At 42.7% G+C, this 17,069-nt stretch overlaps 1 long non-coding RNA gene across 4 annotated transcripts in view; it reads right to left on the bottom strand.

Annotated features, from left to right (window-relative positions):
• Positions 1–910: 910 nt before the first annotated feature.
• The window catches only part of LOC133511379 (uncharacterized), a 34,537-nt gene continuing 18,378 nt past the window's right edge, over positions 911–17,069 (bottom strand). For 3 of the 4 annotated variants that reach the window (XR_009797909.1, XR_009797905.1, XR_009797914.1), the window contains 2 exons: positions 1,788–1,974; positions 911–1,635 (listed from right to left, as the gene is read on the bottom strand). This is a non-coding gene — a long non-coding RNA (uncharacterized LOC133511379). Of the gene's footprint in view, positions 1,636–1,787; positions 1,975–9,420; positions 9,558–17,069 lie in introns of all 4 variants that reach the window. The other variant, XR_009797899.1, reaches the window with a different exon arrangement.

The following is a 17,069-nucleotide window of genomic DNA, read 5'->3' as shown; positions in this document are numbered from 1 at the left end:
CTCGGTCATAAAAATACAATACTACCACAACCAATTCCAAAAGAAGTACCTCCCATGCTTCTGTGCTAACCATATTGAATGTAGGGTGCATTGAAGAGGTGGTCATCAGGATCAGAATCAGTTTTACTGGCCAAGTATGTAACAACACACAAGAAATTTGTCTCCAGTAGTTTGTGCCACCCTCGTATGACATACATGTTGAGTACAAAGAACAAGAGACATGGAATTGTCAGGGAACTTGTTTTTCTTAAAGAACTCACAGTTGTGCAAAGTTGTCCAAATAATGCAGTCTTCTAGCAGTTAGAGTAGTTAGAGTGCCCATGAGAGGCATAGTCCTGTGCAATGACAATTCTACAAAGGGTGTCAAGGTTTAAGGAGTGTATCCAGTTTAAAGTGTGTGATAGTCCATCGTTTATAATACTAATAATGATAGGCCCACCAGAGTGTGACAACAACAACTCAAGGCAGAAACATGGCAGCATGTTGCAGTGGATTTCTAGGTTAGCTCTTCAATAAGTTAATCACTTAATTGTAAGAGGATGATTTGCATTGATCGGTAGGCGCTTACCCGTGGAAGGAGCTGAAAGAGCTGGTGGCCAGGATGTGGAGAGTCCGATAGGATCCTGCCTGCTCTTGTCCTAGTTTAAGTGGCGTACAAGTCCGCAAGGGTGGGTAGAGTGGTGCCAACAATCTGTTCAGCAGTTTTGATTGTCTGTTGCAGTCGGAGTTAGTCAATTTTTGTGGCAGCCCTAAACCAGACTCTGATGGAGTTACACAGTACTGATTTGATTACCGCTGTGTCAGCAGCTCTTGTGATTGGCTGTGCTTCCTCAGCTTCATCATGGGATGATCGTTCTATTTATTGCCAAATCAAGTTCAACTAACTTTATTGTCAAATGTGTTGTACATACATCACATATACTGTAACATAACTGAAATAGCATTCCTCTCAGACCAGCGGTGCTATAAAAGGTTACAAAAGAAATAGATCAAATAAAATATAAATAAACTGGTCTGTGTAAAAATATGTACACTGTGCCCAATACAATAGACAACACAACCAATATGGACAATCTGCACAATTTAAACAAGAAATGCAATTCCTATACACAGTATATAGACTTGTGGTATTGACATTATGAAAAGCAATGTACACTGTTGAGTATTATGGCCAGTTTATTAAATTACAGACATTTCTCAACAGTAAAGCAGAATAATCATTTGGGTAATGTACACAGTGCTGCAAGGACAAGGCAAATACTGTGACTCTGTGGTGCTGGGTGCCAGGGAGTGTTGATCATATTAATGTGGGCAAAGCAAACAGGGAGTTGAGCATCCTGACTTCATGGTGGAAAAAACTGTTATTGAGCCTGCTGATTAGGGCCCAAAGACTCTGCAGTCTCCTTGCTGATAGCAGCAATTTGCAGAGGCAGTGCGACGGGTGAGTGGGGTCGCCTGCAATCTTGTTGGCCTTGGGTGTAAGGTGGGTGTGATAAGTGTGTAAGGGAGGGGAGAGAAACACTAATGATCTTCACAGCTGTTCTCACATTGTGTTGCAGGATGTTAGGGCAGGAGGTAGTGCAGGCGCCATACCACAAGGTGATGCTGCTGCACAGGATGTTCTTGATCGTCCCTCTGTAAAAGTAGATGATGATGGGAGATGGGGCTATTGTTCATTTTAGTTTCTACAGGAAAAGGAGCCGCTGTTTAGCCTTTTTAGCCAGTGCTGTGGTGTTAGTGGACAGGTCTTCAAAAATGTGTACACAAAGGACTTTGGCCCTGCTCACCTGCTCTACGACAGCCTGTTGATGGTTTGATGGGGATGCTGGGTGTGGCCTCTCCTGAAGTCCACTATGATCTTAGTCTTTGTCTTCTCAACGTTCAGGGGGAGAATGTTGTGCTTCTACCACATCACCAGTCAGCGACCTCACTCCTGCAGCTTGTGGTTGACGAGGCCCACCACCGTGGTGTGATCTGCAAATTTCATAAAGAGGTTGGAGTTGGATGTGGGTCTAATTCAAATTGCTCATGCGTCCATGTGTGCTGAGGTTGTGGCCCAGCCTCATACTGACTCCACCTCCAATGGCCCAAAAGTACATTGAGTTTGAGACCCCTGTTTTAGAAAGAAACCTCTGGAGGAGTGTACAAAATATCTGAAGCAGAATCAGAACTGTTTTCAAAATTGTGGATGTTCAAGGCATCAAGTAAAGAGCTAATGTTGAGATTCAACCCAAAGAATGCATGGAACTCATGTCACTGCTCTTTATGCGGGTCCTGCACCACGAAAAATCCTACAGACTGCAGCTAAGGGTGGCTGAGAACAATACTAACAGAATCTCACTTCCATCTGAAGGGCCGTTTGCGAGAATGAAGTCGATTGCCATTCATGTGCCAATATCTGTCTTGCTTCAATCTACTCCAAAAGCAGTCCCAACAGAGTCAAAGCATATGCTGTATTATTTTAGATGACCAAAGTTATCAGTCATTAGAGCAAACTTCCTTCATCAACTCATGAGTGATGGGCACTTCTTTTGAGTGGACTGAATCACTTGAATCAAGTGATTAAGTGAATAAAGATGAAGATTCGCCGAATTGTCCGTTTCTTTTTCATAAAATAATTTAAGTGCTTCCTTGTTCCGTTAGTGATTCATCCCTAAGGTTAACAGTCATGCAACAGGTTCACTGCAGCCCTATGTGCGTTGTTATTGTCGTGTATTTTAAAGTTAGCAAGGCAGGGAGATTGAAAAAAAAAAACTTGAATTGTAGCATGCTCAGCGACCGACCATCCTTCTGTGTCCACTTACGTCCAGTTCGGGTCTCGCCAGCCGGCGTGACTTTTCAGGACTCCAGTTCACACCATTGGTGACAGCAGCTATATCTGCCACCCAAACTTCCTGCCCACTTGCTCTTTTTTCCTTTCGGTATGTCCCATTAGTGGTTGGCACAGCGCGTCATCTTTTTCCATTTAAGCCCATCTTCTCCATCTTCCTCTCAAATATCATTCCTCACAACATCCATCAAATTGCTCTTTGGTCTTACTCTCGCTCTTTTGCCTGGCAGCTCTATCCTCAGCACCCTTCTACCAATATACTCACTGTCTCACCTGTGGAAATGTCAAAACCTTCAAAGTTTGTTAACTCGAACCCTGTCTCTAAAGCATCTAACTTTGGCTGTCCCTCTAATGAGCTCATTTTGAATCCTATCCAACCTGCGAACTCCTAGAGAGAACCTCAACATCTTTATTTCGGCCAACTCTTGCTCTGCTTCCTGTTATCTCCTCAGTACCATCGTCACTAATCCGTACATCATAGGTGGCCTCACCACTGTTTCATAAACTTTGCTAGCAGAGACTCCTCTGTCACATAACACACCAGGGACCTTCCACCAGCTGTTCCAAACTGCTTGGATGCATTTCTTCACTTCCGGACCACATTCATAATTGTTCTTGGTTGTTGACCCAAGTATTTGAAGTTGTCCACCCGTATTCTCTCTTCTCCCTGGAGCCTCACTCTTCCCACTCCACCCCTCCCATTTACGTAAATATATTATGTTTTACTTCGGCGAATCTTGATTCCTTTCCTTTCCAGTGCATGCTTCCATCTTTCTAAATGTTCCTCCACCTGCTTTCACTGCACATCACGTCATCTGCGAACAACATGGTCCAAGGGGATTCCAGTCTACCGTCATTTGTTGGCCCATCTATTACCACAGCAAACAGGAAGGGGTCAGAGCTAATCCCTGATGCAGCTCCACCTCCTCCTTAAATTCTTCTGTCACACCTACGGCATACCTCACCACTGTTTTGCTGCCCTCATACGTGTCCTGAACTATTCTAACATATTTCTCTGCTGCACCACATGTCCTCCCTTCGTACACTGTCATAGGCTTTCTGTAGATCCACAAAAACACAGCTCCTTCTGACCTTTTCTGTACTTTTGCACGAGCATCCTCAAGGCAAATAATGCATCTGTGGTACGTTTTCTAGGCATGAAACCATACTGTTGCTCGCAGATACTTAGTTCTGTCCAAAGTCGAGCCTCCACGACTCATTCACATAACTTCATTGTGTGGCTCATTAACTTTATTCCTCTATAGTTCCCATAGCTCTGCACATTGCCTTTGTTCTTAAAAATGGGAACTAGCACACTTTTCCCGCATTCTTCAACCATCTTCTCGCCCACTTGTATTCTGTTAAATCTTCTTCTTCTTTTCCTTTCGGCTTGTCCCGTTAGGGGTCGCCACAGCGTGTCATCTTTTGCCATCTTAGCCTATCTCCTGCATCTTCCTCTCTAACCCCAACTGCCCTCATGTCTTTCCTCACCACATCCATAAACCTTCTCTTTGGTCTTCCTCTCGCTCTTTTGCCTGGGAGCTCCATCCTCAGCATCCTTCTACCAATATACTCACTCTCTCGCCTCTGAACATGTCCAAACCATCGAAGTCGGCTCTCTCGAATCTTGTCTCCAAAACATCCAGCTTTGGCTGTCCCTCGAATGAGCTCATTTCTAATCCTATCCAACCTGGTCACTCCGAGCGAGAACCTCAACATCTTCATTTCTGCCACCTCCAGTTCAGATTCCTGTTGTTTCTTCAGTGCCACCGTCTCTAATCCGTACATCATGGCCGGCCTCACCGCTGTTTTGTAAACTTTGCCCTTCATCCTAGCAGACACTCTTCTGTCACATAACACACCACACACCTTTCGCCAGCTGTTCCAACCTGCTTGGACCCGTTTCTTCACTTCCTGACCACACTCTCCATTGCTCTGTATTGTTGACCCCAAGTATTTGAAGTCGTCCACCCTCGCTATCTCTTCTCCCTGTAGCCTCACTCTTCCCCCTCTACTTTTCTCATTCACGCACATATATTCTGTTTTACTTCGGCTAATCTTCATTCCTCTCCTTTCCAGTGCATGTCTCCATCTTTCCAATTGTTCCTCTGCATGCTCCCTGCTTTCATGTTCAGCCTGGTGTACATGGTGTCGTCATATGCCTCTTGTTTAGCCTTTACCACCTCGACTTTTGTCCTACGTCACATCCAATGATGTAGAATAAATACTGGACTGTGCACTCAGCATACATCATTGGTTCTGCCATGGTCAACAGGCTCTGACTTCTGGTCAGGGCAAAAAGTATGGTAAACGTACAAACATTGTTATGTAAAACAATGCGATAATAATATAATCATTAATTATGAAGGTTAAGCTGAAACACACTTAACGGGAGAAATGTTACTTTTTTCGACTGCCTGCACCTGTTTTGACAGCCAACAGCACAACAAAAAAGCTAAACCCAACATATTCCAATTACATTTTATGTTATTATGTTTCACAACGTACAATTGTAAGGATGCCAAAGATGTTAACTTTCACGTGAAATATTACCCAAAGCAATGTTTTTTCCTGACCGGGAGTTGACCACATGAAAGCGCCCTGTGCGCAGTCCAGTTTTTATTCTACGTCATTGGTCGCATCTCGATGTATTCCTTGCACCTCTCCTCAGTCCTCTCAGTGTCCCACTTTTTCTTCATTTATCTTTGTCCTTGTATGACTTCCTGTATTTTGGGGTTCCACCACCAAGTCTCCTTCTCCTCTTTCTACCAGAAGACACACTAAATACTCTCCTGCCTGTCTCTCTGATCACCTTGGTTTTAGTCGTCCAGTCTTGTGTGAGCTCCTCCTATCCACTGAGAGCCCGGCTCACCTCACCCAACATTCTTCCTTTCTCAGTGTCAGGTTTACCAATTAGACATTCATTAAATTGGACAAAATGGAAGCAAAGACACCAGTTCAAGTCTCGACAGGAGAGAGGAGAGGAACTGTCTCGTACAATTCACCACTGCACTCTCTGATTATCCTCTCCTCAGCACCTCTATTGATTTAGTTTTAAGACCCCCCTTATTTACATGGATGGAACAAAAAGGAGACGGCAAGCAAAACAGTTGGAAACAAAGTGTACTTGTTTGTTGTGTGTATGCATGTGTGTGGAAGATTGCTGAGTACATGTGTGGTCATCATTTCATTAACAGGCAGCAGTTCTAACAGTTCTGATGATTAGATGTTTTTGTTCTTGCTATCTCCTGCTAGGCGGCTAGCACGTTATCTTGAGAAGAGCAAAGCATTTCTTTACTGGAAGCAGATGTATGATCATTATATTCACAATTATTCCTACATTTCCCCCCTATTTATACTATATTTGCTACCACGTTTTCTAGAGCAGAGCAAAGCAGTCTTCATTGCAGGCAGAGCAAAGCATTCTTCATTGCAGGCAGAAACAGTGACTGAATTGGAGCAGAGCAAAGTCATTTAGCTCTTGCTCAGTCTATGCCAGTGTTCGGGTAAAACTGCATGTACAGTCGATGTTAATTCATAAACACACATAGGATGAATAGACAAATGGCAATAATAAAGATATTAAAGCACAGTAACCTGTTAAAAATCTTTTGTTTTTTTTCTATCTGATGGTGTAATGCAAGGGTGTCAAACTCATTTCTCTTGCGGGCCACATTGTAGTTTGGGTTTCCCTTAGAGGTCCGCTTTGAGTGCAGGCAGCATGGGATCGATTCCTGCTCAGTGAAGGTGTGATATCTGCACTGTGACTGGCTGGCGACCAGTTCGGGGTATAGTCTGCCGCTGCCCGAAGTTAGCTGGGATAGGCTCTAGCTCTCTCGCCGAATAAATGCAGAAAGCCTGTGTCAGGAAAGGCATTCGGTGTAAAAAAAAAAAAATCAAAAAGACAGTTACTGCCGCACCACCATGACAATGGCCCAAAAAGGGTTTTCCACATCAATAATGATAAATTTCCGAATTTGTTTCCCATCAATTTGATGCATGTGAAATTTCCGAGTGACACACCATTAGAAAACAATGTTTTTTGTTTTTCAAAAGAATTTAATGGATACACAGAATCCCCCAACTTTTTTTTTTTTTTTGCATTTATTATCAATTAATAGCGCTGGTATTTTCTGTGGATCTGTGCAGTTTTTTGTAGGTCGTAATCCAATTTGTTTTATTTTTTTTTTTTGGGGGGGGGGGACCTTGGGTGGTTCCCACAGGTACCACTCGAACAGAAAAATGAAAATAACAGGTAGTGTTTTCATCCACCACCCAACAGCAAAATTTAACTATTTAGTCGCCATTATGACAGCAGTCTCACTCACCTGTGTAACTGGACTACAGCGACCTTGGCAATGGGAATGAGAACAGCTATCTTACAAGTGGCCAATAAAAACAAATTAGTTTTTAGTGTTAGCAATGGTTTCAAAAGCCATAACTTTCTTACAATCAACAAATGAAGTCAAGTATCCCTTTTTGCAATTCTTTAAGATGTTTGGGGTTGTTAATAACTCCTGAAAGAGACCCACTTGTGTGAGTTTTTTCCAGACTCTCTAAATTGCCCCTAGGTGTGATTGTGAGTGAGGCTGTTTGTCTCCATGTGCCCTGCGATTGGCTGGCAACCAGTTCAGGGTGTACCCTGCCTCCTGCCCGTTGACAGCTGGGATAGACTACAGCACTCCCTAAGATGTATATATATATATATATATATATATATATATAAGAAAATGGATGGAGGGATGGATGGATGTGAAGCTTGAGGAAACTGAGCACATTTTGGATGCACATTCCGTTGTGGATTATGTCGAGCACAGTTCAAACAAGCCCTACAAAAAATGTTTTGCATACAAGTTAAATCCCTGGATAGTGTAATGTCTTTGTATCAGGGCTACCATTCCCCCCTGTTAAGATCTGAGACTTCCCATGGCTCATGATTGTAAAAAGATTTTTTGGTAGAATGTTTTTTATATCTGTGCTGACATAAATCCCATTTTGTAATGTAGCACCTTTATTTTTCCACGTATTTAGTTCTACTGGTAAGCTTTATAGTAGGTCTGCATGTGCCACTGTTTTCCCTGTAATTGTCACCGTTCCTCTACTTTTTCAGTACTGTCTGTGTAGATTTTGATACTACTGTGAATACAGCAGCATCTGGTTTCAAATTGTTTAACACTTCCTTTCAGGTATTGTCTGTACAGCTCAGTCGTCCTAATCTAAATCTGTTTTTTTTTTTCTGTCCAATCAAGAACATTTCGTGCTACCAATACAAATTGTCCCAAACTCTTTCACTCCTGTTAAGTTTGTTTGTGCAATGACGTGGGTGGTGTTCATTCCTTGTGTAATGCATTTAGTTTGTCAGTCAGCCTTGTTCCTGCCACTACGACTGATATACCATCTGAATACAGATAATCAATCATGATTTTGTGTTTACAGTATCTTATACTACATAGTCACGTGCAATGAGTCACTTCATGCATCATTTTGTGGTTGTTAAATGATGTCTCAAGCTGTTTGCAGCAAGAGATCTCCTGTTCTTGTGGAAGGTTCGTTTGGAATATCTAAGGTGTAATAATAGAGTGCTGGGTATTCCTATTTTGTAAGATATTAACTGTCCTCCCAGTAATTCCTTTTTTTCTTTTTACTTCTATATTTCCTGTCAGAGAGGGAATTAATCCCAGTCCTAGTTTCAGCAAACCATCTCTTCCCAACAAACGTATGGGGCAAATTAAAAAGTTGCATTTTGGGACATTTTTGATGGGGAGATGACTGCTCTAGTTATGCGGTGGTGGGTGTTTTGTTTTTACGGAAGTCATGTGACCATTTTCTCCACAACACCAGCAAATAATTTCTTTTTGATCAAATTTGCATGCCCTTCCCATTACTTTTCCCCCGCCTCTTCCTCATCTGCGGCCAAAATTATTAAATGTTCTGCATAAAGCTTCATAAATTTCTCCTTCCTCTGTCAGAAAAGTGTCAACTTTCTTTTTCTTATTTTGTAGCACTCTTTCTGCATGGAGTGCTTGGTTAACGTATTGTTACAAGCTGCCAGTTGGTTTGTCAACCTAATGTTTTTCAATCCATTGTTTTGTCGGATTATTTGAATTCGCATGAAGAGCATTTATTTAATATCTCTTGATACACACTCCCTGGAGTGTGATCTTCAGGAATGGCACTGTTTGCTTTAAAACATGCAATCATTCAAATTCTACACTATATTCTTCAGTTCATTGTGGCAGGAAAAAAATATTTTTGTCTAAATCTAGCAGAAGTGTGCGATATTAACCCTTGAACTCCCTGCTGCTCTGAGAAAGTATTTTGCTGTCATCCAAATTTGTTGTACTTCCACACCATTTAAGTTGCAAGATTTACTCAAGTCTTCCATTCCCTGTACGAATTATGTTACATCGACTTTATGAGATATGATACCATTTATCGCCATTTTCACATCATCTTGAGTCTAGTTTGTGTGTGCGTTGTGTGTGTTTCTCTCTTATTTTATCCTGGAGGTTAACTATATATATTGTGTGTGTGTGTGTGTGTGTGTGTGTGTGTGTGGTGTGTGTGTGTGTGTGTGTGTGTGTCTTTACTTCCTTCGGCTTCTCGTCAACCCTCAGCATCCAGATGCAAAGTCGAGGGCCAGTCCCGGAAAGGGTCTCAAGTGCCGTGGCCACGGTCTTTGCCTGGACGTTGACTCAGCCCCTGGAAACCTCAGGTATCTTGGGATCTGGCTCGAAGGACCAAGTGTCAGGTTTACCAATTAGACATTCATTAAACTGGACAAAAAGGAAGCAAAGACACCAATTCAAGTCTCGCGAGGAGAGGAACTGTACAATTCACCACTGCACTCTCTGATTATCCTCTCCTCAGCACCTCTATTGATTTAGTTAGACGACCCTTATTTACATGGATGGAACAAAAAGGAGACGGCAAGCAAAACAGTTGGAAACAAAGTGCTTGTTTGTTCATGTGTGTGGAAGATTGCTGAGTACATGTGTGGTCATCATTTCTTTAACAGGCAGCAGTTCTAACAGTTCTGATGATTAGATGTTTTTGTTCTTGCTATCTCCTGCTAGGCGGCTACCACGTTATCTAGAGCAGAGCAAATAATTTTTTTTACTGGAAGCATATATATGATCATTACATTCACAATTATTCCTACACTCACCACATGGTTCTCTGCTCTAGCTTTGTCTTAATCTTCCTACTCACCACTAGAGTCACCCTAAACATCCTACACACCACCATCCTATGCTGTCGAGCTACACTCTCCCCTACCACTACTTTACAGTTAGTAACCTCCCTCAGATTAGAACGTTTGCACAAAACATGATCCACCTGGGTGCTTCACCTGAAGTTCCTGCCTCTTCTGGAAAAAAGTGTTCACTACTGCTATTTCCATCATTTTTGCCAAGTCCACCTCCATCTGCCGTACTTACCCATCACTTCTTCATCGCCACTGTTTTCTTCAACAACATATCCATTACACTCTGCACCAATCACAACTCTCTCTCTCTGTCTGGGATGCTCAGAACTACTTCATCTAGTTCCTTTCAGAATTTCTTTCAACTCTGGGTCACATCCTCCCTGTGGGGCAAAGCCACTCATCATATTATACATACGTAACACCCTCAATTTCAATTTTCAGCCTCATCACTCGATCTGATACTCTTTTCACCTCAAAGACATTCTTAGCCAACTCCTCCTAAAAAATAACCCCTACTCCATTTCTCTTCCCTCCAACTCCATGGTAAAATAATTAAAACACCTGCTCCTAAACTTCTACCCTTACTACCTTTCCACCTTCTCTCTTAAATGTCCAAACCATCAAAGTCTTCTCTCTCTCACCTTGTCTCTAAAACATCCAACTTTGGCTGTTCCTCTTATGAGCTAATTTCTAATCCAACCTGTTCACACCAAGCGAGAACCTCGGCATCTTCATTTCTGCTACCTCAAGTTCTGCTTCCTGTTGTTTCTTCAGGGCCACCGTCTCTAATCCATACATCGTGGTCGGCCTCACCACTGTTTTATAAACTTTGCGCTTCATCCTGGCGGACACTCTAACACCAGACACCTTCCGCCAACTGTTCCACCCCGCTTGGACCCGTTCCTTCACTTCCTTATGACACTCTCCATTGCATTGTATTGTTGACCCCAAGTATTTGAAGTCATCCACCTTCGCTCTCTTCTCCCTGGAGCTTCACTCTTCCTCCTCCACACCTCTCATTCAGGCACATATAATCTGTTTTACTTGGCCTATTCTTTATTCCCCTCCTTTCCAGTCCGTACCTCCATCGTTCTAACTGTTCCTTCACCTGTTCCCTGCTTTCATTGCAGTTCACATCATCTGTGAACATCATGGTCCAAGAGGAATCCATTCTAACCTCGTCTGTCAGCCTATCCATTACCACTGCAAACAGGAAGGGGCTCAGAGCTGATCCCTGATGCAGTCCCACCTCCACCTTAAATTCCTCTGTCACACCTAAGGCACACCTCACCATTGTTCTGCTGCCCTCAGACATGCCCTGTAAGATTCTACCATATTTCTCCACCACACCAGACTTGCACATGCAGTACCACAGTTCCTCCCTTGGTACTCTGTCACAGACTTTCTCTAGGTCTACAAAGATACAATGTTGCTCCTTCCGACCTCTGTACTTTTCCACAAGCATCCTCAAGGCAAATAATGCATCTGTGGTACTCTTTCTCGGCATGAAACCATACTGTTGCTCGCAGATACATACTTCTGTCCTGAGTCTAGCCTCCACTACTCTTTCCCATAACGTCATTGTGTGGCTCATCATCTTTATTCCTCTGTAGTTTCCACAGTTCTGAACATCGTCTTTGTTCTTAAAAATGGGGACAAGCACACTTTTCCTCCATCCTTTTGGCATCTTCTTTCCTGCTAGTATTCTATTGAATAAGTTGGTCAAAAACTTCACAGCCACCTCACCAAATTGCTTCCATACCTCCAATTGGTATGTCATCGGGACCATCTGTTTTTTCATTGTTAATTCTGTTCAGTGCCTTTCTAACTTCTCCCTCACTAATCAAAGCCTCTTGTGGTCAATCACGCTCGTCTCTTCTACTCTATTTTCTCTTCCATTTTCTTCATTCATTAACTTCTCAAAGTACTCTTTCCATCTACTTAGTACACTACTGGTACCAGTAAACATATTTCCATCGCTATCCTTAATCACCTTTACTTGCTGCACATCCTTCCCATCTCTATCCCTCTGCCTGGCCAACCTGTAGAGGTCCTTTTCTCCTTCTTTCATATCCAACCTGGAGTACATGCCGTCATATGCCTCTTGTTTAGCCTTCGCCACCTCTACCTTTGCCCTACGACACATTTCAATGTATTCCTTTTGCCTCTCCTCAGTCCTCTCTGTGTCCCACTTCTTCGCTAATCTCTTTCATTGGATGACTTCCTGTATTTTGGAGTTTCACCACCAAGTCTTTTTCTCCTCTTTCCTACCAAAAGGCACCCCAAGTACTCTCCTGCCTGCCTCTATGAATACCTTTGCAGTAATATTCCAGTCTTCTAGGAGCTCTTCCTGTCCATCTAGAGCCTGTCTCACCTCTTTAAGGAAGGCCACACAATATTCTTACTTTCTCAGCTTCCACCACATGGTTCTCTGCTCTACCTTGGTATTCTTACTCTACCTACCCACTACCAGAGTCATCCTACACACCACCATCCTATGCTGTCGAGCTACACTCTCCCCCATCACAACCTTACAGTCGGTAACATCCTTCATATTACACCATCTGTACAAAATATAATCCACCTGCGTGCTTCTACCTCTGCTCTTGTGGGTCACTCTATGTTCCACTCTCTTCAGGAAATAAGTGTTCACCACTGCCAATTCCATCCTTTTTGCAAAATCCACCACCATCTGGCCCTCAAAGTTTCTTTGCTGAATGCTGTACTTACCCATTACTTCTTCATCGCCCCTGTTTCCTTCGCCAACATCTCCATTGAAATCTGCACCAATCACAACTCTCTCTCTCTCTCTTCTCTCTCTCTCTCTCTCTCTCTCTCTCTCCTCTCTCTCTCTCTATCTCTCTCTCTCTCTCTATCTCTCTCTCTATCTCTCTCTCTCTCTCTCTCTCTCTCTCTCTCTCTCTCTCTCTCTCTCTTCTCTCTCTCTCTCTCTCTCTCTCTCTCTGGGATGCTCAGGACTACTTTGTCTAGTTCCTTCCAGAATTTCTCTTTCAACTCGAGGTCACATCCTACCTGCGGGGTATAGCCGCTAATCACATTATACACAATACCCTCAATTTCAAATTTCAGCCTCATCCCTCGAGCTGATACTATTTTCACTTCCAAGACATTCTTAACCAGCTCTTTTAAAATAACCCCTACTCCATTTCTCTTCCCATCTACTCCATGATAAAATGGATATGGCAATTTAAAGGATTCATGGTTGGAGGGGATTCAAACCACAATTGCCCTCATTAGTAGTTCAATGTTGGGTGGATGATTGATGTTTGGTCCTCATTGTATACGCTACGTAGGTATTAGCGTTAGCGCACTAGGCTAACTTGGGTCAAGGAGCTTCAACGTGAACGATACAGCACCAATTTGAGAACTAAGATAAGACTTGTTAAATTTCCTAAGTCCTCGCGGCCCTCGTCGTATAAGTTATGAAGTTACTCACGTTCGATGTTTCTTTAACATCCACAAATTGATCACAAACGCGTCTCGTTGTTAGCAAACTAAACTAAGGAATACTAGGCCTACTAAGCTGCTACCATCTTGAAGACCGGAAGCAGACCATAAAGAGAGTTATAGAGATCTATATAACAAGAATATGAGTGATGTTATACACACGCTTTTCATGTATACATGAATTGTTTATTGCAATGAGTGAGTTGTCCCACACCCACAAAAGAATCCCAGAGGAGTGTGCGTACGGACATGTAATTGAATTTGCATCAGTGTGCATGCCAAAATACTGACAGAAACGTCTGATTGTTGCTGTATCCGCAACACGGTGGCGATGGACCTCGCCCAATCAAACAGGACGGAAAACGGGACCAAGGGGCTACCTGAGAGCAACCTTGTGGACAGGACACATCCCAGGTCGTGGGACCCAGGGCAGCCCTCCCTGTGGTGCCCTGAATATTGGCCACCAGGCAGTGGCTGGAGGTACCCAATGCCACCCTCCAGCCATTCCCCCTCGGCCCCCCACTCTGACCACCAGGTTTTCAACTGTTTGAGCTCCTGTCATCTTGAAGACAGTACAGATGCACAAAAGCAAGGACCAACAAACTGAGGAACAGTTTTTCTGAGACCCATCACTCTGAACACTCATTTTTCCTCAAGCAATGCTGTTAATCCATATGTTAAAAACATGCTGATTTGAACATCTTGTGCAATATATTTGGTGCATTCCAATTAGCATTTATTATTTATTTTTATGTATTTATTTTGCCTTGCACTTTGTATCCACTTATACAAGAGAACCTCTCCTATCTTGTTGTATGATGTCATGTATAATGACAATAAATGGCATTCTATAAGCTGACCAAAGCAATCAGTCATGTCCCCTCATACGCCTTAAATACAATAAGATTACATCAATCAATAACCCCTTTTATGACTGATTGGTTTTTGTCTGCTTTCAAAGTACAAAGGATGAAGAGAGGGGAATACTCGATTTTCCCAATGATTAAAGCAGGCCAAATGGCTTTGATAACATCAAGGACCTTGCCGTGTATGGGCAGTGTTTGGAACAGATAGAGAGGTTGGTGTAGCAGGTGATTTGGACAGAGATGAACCTGAGCTTGATTATGTAAATGTGATGGAAAATGTGTAAAAAAAAAAAAATCCCAATTAAAATCTGACAATGTTTGTAACTGATGAATAATCTGCTGTCCTTTGTAGGTAATGTGACAGGCATGTGGCAAGGGACAGGACCCAAATACAGGCCATCACAGCAAGGAAATGTTGTTGAGGGTGGTTTTAATTCAGGATGAAGTTGTACACAGGTAAAAAGCAAAGCAGTCCAAAAAAGGCCAAAGCACAAAAACCCATGCCAAAAAGTCAAAGTCCAATAATCTTGCAAAAAGGTCCTAAGTACGAGGCGAATCTTTGAAGGGAGAGGCACAAAAACCCGATGCTACAGGCAAGACTCAAATACATAAAACAAAGTCCGACGACCACGAGGCAAAACTTGGAAACATGAACAAAAAACGGGACTTGACTTTGGGGCACAGGAACGCTGTAATGAGGGGAAATGAGGGGAATACACTCCAATACGGTTGCGTACTCACACACGATGATGCAGTGTCCAACACACACAAACACAACGAACTGGCAAATGCAAGAGACAAACTGAAGGCTTAGATGTCTGGTCTAATAAGTGTCCATACGGCGCAGGTGCTTCTGCTAAAGGCAGCTCCGCCTAGGGTTGCGGCTTGGCCATTCCCCTGACAGGATAAACGTAAAAAAATATTGTTTGTGTTCAATGAGTGTTTCAGGGAATACACTGAATAAAAATATAAATGCAACAGTTTTGATTTTGGTGCCATTTTTCGACTGCTGGACTCCATGTCCATTGTCGAAGCTGCTTATCCTCACAAGGATCACGGGAATGCCAGAGCCTAGCTCGGCTAACACTGGACCCAAAGATCTAAAACTTTTTCTTTAACCACAAATGGGTGTTCCCTCAAATATTATTCACAAATCTGTCCAAGTGAGCATTTCTCCTTTGTTGAGATAATCCATCCTACCTCACAAGTGTCATATACAGATGCATACAAGACAGCATGACTATTGCACAAGTGTGCCTTTGGCTGGCCACAATAAAAAGCCACTCTGAAATGTGTAGTAGCGCTTAATGATAGGGACAGGGGGAGGCGTGGGGGTTCAATAAGACAGTTAGTATCTGGTATGATCACCATTTACCTCATCCAATGCAACACATCTCCTTCGCATAGTCCAGTGCAACACAGTTCCTTTGCATATAGTTGATCAGGATGTTTAATGTGGCTGGTGGAATGTTGGTCCACTCCTCAATGGCTGTGCAAAGTTGCTGTACAGTGCCGTGTATAGTTATTTGCCCTGCTCCAGAGTTCTATTCTTTTGCATGTCACACAAAAAGGTTTCAAATAATCAAACCAATTTTAATATTACTCAAAGAACCCAAAGATATACAAAATACAGTTTTCAAATGGCAATTTACGGCACCCCTAAAACAACTTGTCTCTCACTGTAACGAGTTTCTCATTGTAATGAATAACGTTCTCATTATGATGAGTAACTTTCTCCTTGTAACAAGAAAGTTTCTCATTACAATAGCCATCTGTGTGTGAGATGGACACATCTTTACAATGAGAAACTACTCCATTGCATGTATCTTCTTCTTCTTCTTCTTTCAGCTTGTCCCTTTCGGGGTCGCCACAGCGTGTCATCTCAGATGAACGCACATATATGTTTGGCACAATTTTTACGCCGGATGCCCTTCCTGACGCAACCCTTCTCAGGGAGTGGAGGCCCCAGTGGGATACGAACCCACAACCCCTGGTTTACCAAACCAGTGCTCTAACCACTGAGCTACGGGGCCTCCCCCATAAGTGCATGTATAAAAGAGCCTTATTCATTTTGGTTTGCATCTCTGTGAGACAATCACAATGCAGGAGTTAGTTTGGGTCTATTTTCATCAGGGACTTTATTAAAAGAACATTGCTTCTTTACTTGCAAGACTTCATCATTATGTTGTGTCTGAGAGACATTTTAAAAGAATATTGAAGTTTTTCAGTCTGGTTCGTTGCAAAGAATACACCACTTTTGAATGTGTACTTCATTTCATCCAAAAACGTTCACAAACATATGGCCACCTCTCTAGGTATAGGTGGATGTACAATAAATGCAAGGAGGGTGGATTAGATGTCAAGAAGGAAGAGATGCGCTTAATATGGAAATAATTTGATCCAAGAGGTGTTGAACACAAGGAGGAGATGCCTCCATCGCCGAAGCTATTTTGCAAAAAGTCCCAATTACATTTTACAATTCGACTCATATGATAAACTGAAGCCATTTGGGATATGTATTAATGACTGCAATGATGGCTTTTCAGAAAATCATCTGGATGAATGCGTTCGCAAACAGCAGTGCCCCAAAAATCGTTGCAGGGAGGCAGTCCACAGATTCCGTGGTAGTCCAAAGGTTTGAGAGAGGCGACAGAGGTACAGAGAATGTGAAACTTAGAGACTTTCAGCGATATCTCTG

The sequence above is a fragment of the Syngnathoides biaculeatus genome, chromosome 1 (assembly GCF_019802595.1).
Source record: "Syngnathoides biaculeatus isolate LvHL_M chromosome 1, ASM1980259v1, whole genome shotgun sequence".
In the NCBI taxonomy this organism is placed as follows: Eukaryota; Metazoa; Chordata; class Actinopteri; order Syngnathiformes; family Syngnathidae; genus Syngnathoides; species Syngnathoides biaculeatus.
This window is presented reverse-complemented; position numbering and strand designations above follow the sequence as displayed.